The sequence below is a fragment of the Arachis stenosperma genome, chromosome 4 (genome assembly GCF_014773155.1).
Source record: "Arachis stenosperma cultivar V10309 chromosome 4, arast.V10309.gnm1.PFL2, whole genome shotgun sequence".
NCBI classification, from domain to species: Eukaryota; Viridiplantae; Streptophyta; class Magnoliopsida; order Fabales; family Fabaceae; genus Arachis; species Arachis stenosperma.
In genome coordinates this window covers 10,402,143-10,405,199 of record NC_080380.1, presented here as the reverse complement: position 1 = coordinate 10,405,199, position 3,057 = coordinate 10,402,143, and the positions used below count along the sequence as shown (strand labels likewise).

The 3,057-nt window shown below is 43.8% G+C and overlaps 1 non-coding gene across 1 annotated transcript; it reads right to left on the bottom strand.

The window, feature by feature from the left end:
- Positions 1-499: 499 nt before the first annotated feature.
- On the bottom strand, positions 500-607 carry LOC130978716 (small nucleolar RNA R71). Its single transcript, XR_009086334.1, has one exon. It is a non-coding gene; the product is annotated as a small nucleolar RNA R71 (small nucleolar RNA).
- Positions 608-3,057: the final 2,450 nt, after the last annotated feature.

The following is a 3,057-nucleotide window of genomic DNA, read 5'->3' as shown; positions in this document are numbered from 1 at the left end:
TGAACCTGAAAGAACCTTGAAGAGAAAGCTAAGAGAAGCCAAAGCACAACTCTCTTTAGAGGACCTGACCGAATTCTTCAAAGAAGAAGAACACATGGCAGCCGAAAACAACAACAATGCCAACAATGCAAGGAAGGTGCTGGGTGACTTTACTGCACCTACTCCCGACTTCTATGGGAGAAGCATCTCTATCCCTGCCATTGGAGCAAACAACTTTAAGCTTAAGCCTCAATTAGTTTCCCTAATGCAACAGAATTGCAAATTCCATGGACTTCCAATGGAAGATCCTCATCAGTTTTTAGCTGAGTTCTTGCAAATCTGTGACACAGTCAAGACTAATGGGGTTGACCCTGAGGTCTACAGACTGATGCTATTCCCTTTTGCTGTAAGAGATAGAGCTAGAATATGGTTGGATTCACAACCTAAAGATAGCCTGGACTCTTGGGAAAAGCTAGTCAATGCCTTCTTGGCAAAGTTCTTTCCACCTCAAAAATGGAGTAAGCTTAGAGTGGAAGTCCAAACCTTCAGACAGAAGGATGGAGAATCCCTCTATGAAGCTTGGGAAAGATACAAACAATTGATCAGAAAATGTCCTTCTGACATGCTTTCTGAATGGAGCATCATAGGTATTTTCTATGATGGTCTCTCTGAACTATCCAAGATGTCTTTGGATAGCTCTGCTGGAGGATCTCTTCATCTGAAGAAGACGCCTACAGAGGCTCAGGAACTAATTGAGATGGTTGCAAATAACCAATTCATGTACACTTCTGAAAGGAATCCTGTGAACAATGGGACTAATCAGAAGAAAGGAGTTCTTGAGATTGATACTCTGAATGCCATACTGGCTCAGAATAAGATATTGACTCAACAAGTCAATTTGATTTCTCAAAGTCTGTCTGGAATGCAAAATGCACCTGGCAGTACTAAGGATGCTTCATCTGAGGAAGAAGCTTATGATCCTGAGAACCCTTCAATGGAAGAGGTGAATTACCTAGGAGAACCCTATGGAAACACCTATAATTCTTCATGGAAAAATCACCCAAATTTCTCATAGAAGAATCAAGAGAGACCTCAACAAGGTTTCAATAACAATAATGGTGGAAGAAACAGGTTTAGCAATGGCAAGCCTTTTCCATCATCTTCTCAGCAATAGACAGAGAGTTCTAAGTAGAATACCTCTGACTTAGCAACAATGGTCTCTGATCTAATCAAAACCACTCAAAGTTTCATGAATGAAACAAGGTCCTCCATCAGAAATTTGGAAGGACAAGTGGGTCAGCTGAGCAAGAAAATTACTGAACTCCCTCCTAGTACTATCCCAAGCAATACTGAAGAAAATCCAAAAGGAGAGTGCAAGGCCATTAACATGGCCGAATTCTGGGAGGAAGAAGAGGCAGTGAACGCCACTGAGGAAGGCCTCACTGGACGTCCACTGGCCTCCAATGAGTTCCCCAATGAGGAACCATGGGAATCTGAGGCTCAAAATGAGACCATAGAGATTCCATTGGAATTACTTCTGCCATTCATGAGCTCTGATGAGTATTCTTCCTCTGAAGAGGATGAGTATGTCACTGAAGAGCAAGTTGCTAAATACCTTGGAGCAATCATGAAGCTAAATGACAAGTTATTTGGAAATGAGACTTGGGAGGATGAACCCCCTTTGCTCACCAAAGAACTGGATGACTTGTCTAGGCAGAAATTACCTCAAAAGAGACAAGATCCTGGGAAGTTTTCCATACCTTGTACCATAGGCACCATGACCTTCAAGAAGGCCTTGTGTGACTTAGGGTCAAGTGTAAACCTCATGCCCCTCTCTGTGATGGAGAAGCTAGGGATCTTTGAGGTACAAGCTGCAAGAATCTCACTAGAGATGGCAGACAACTCAAGAAAACAAGCTCATGGACTTGTAGAGAATGTTTTGGTAAAAGTTGAAGACCATTACATCCCTACTGATTTCATAGTCCTAGAGACTGGGAAGTGCATGGATGAATCCATCATCCTTGGCAGACCCTTCCTAGCCACAGCAAAGGCTGTGATTGATGTTGATAGAGGTGAACTGATCATTCAAGTGAATGAAAAATCCTTGGTGTTTAAGGCTCAAGGATATCCCTCTGCCACCATGGAGAAGAAGCATGAAGAGCTTCTCTCAAATCAGAGACAAACAGAGCCCCCACAGTCAAACTCTAAGTTTGGTGTTGGGAGGCCACAACCAAACTCTAGGTTTGGTGTTGAACCCCCACAGTCAAACTCTAAGTTTGGTGTTGGGAGGTTCCAACACGACTCTGAGTATCTGTGAGGCTCCATGAGAGTCCTCTGTCAAGCTAATGACATTAAAGAAGCGCTTGTTGGGAGGCAACCCAATGTTTTATAATTAACTATTTCCTTTTGTTATTTTATCTTTTTTGTAGGTTGATGATCATAAGAAGTAACAAAATCAATGAAAAAAGCAAAAACAAAATGAAAAACAGGAAGAAAAATAGCACACCCTGGAGGAAGAACCCACTGGCGTTTAAACGCCAGTGAGGCTAGCAGTTGGGCGTTTAACGCCCAGTCTGGCACCATTCTGGGCGTTTAACGCCAGAAAGGGGCACCAGACTGGCGTTAAACGCCAGAAAAGGGCAAGAACCTGGCGTTAAACGCCAGGAATGGGCACCAGCCCGGCGTTTAACGCCAGAAATGGCTCAAAACGTGATTTTGAGCAAACATTTGGTGCAGGGATGACTTTTCCTTGACACCACAGGATCTGTGGACCCCACAGGACCCCCACCTACCCCACCACCACTCTCTCTCTTCTTCCCCCATTCACCAATCACCTCAATACCTCTTCCCAAAAACCCCTCACCTATCAAATCCCTCTTTCTTCACCACTCACATCCATCCTTCATAAAACCCCACCTACCCCTCCATTCAAATTCAAACCACTTTCCCACCCAAACCCACCCTCAAATGGCCGAACAACCCTCTCCCCCTCTCCTATATAAACCCTTCTTCATTCCTTCATTTTCACACAACCTAAACACCACTTCTCCCCTTCTTTGGCCGAATACAAAGCCATCC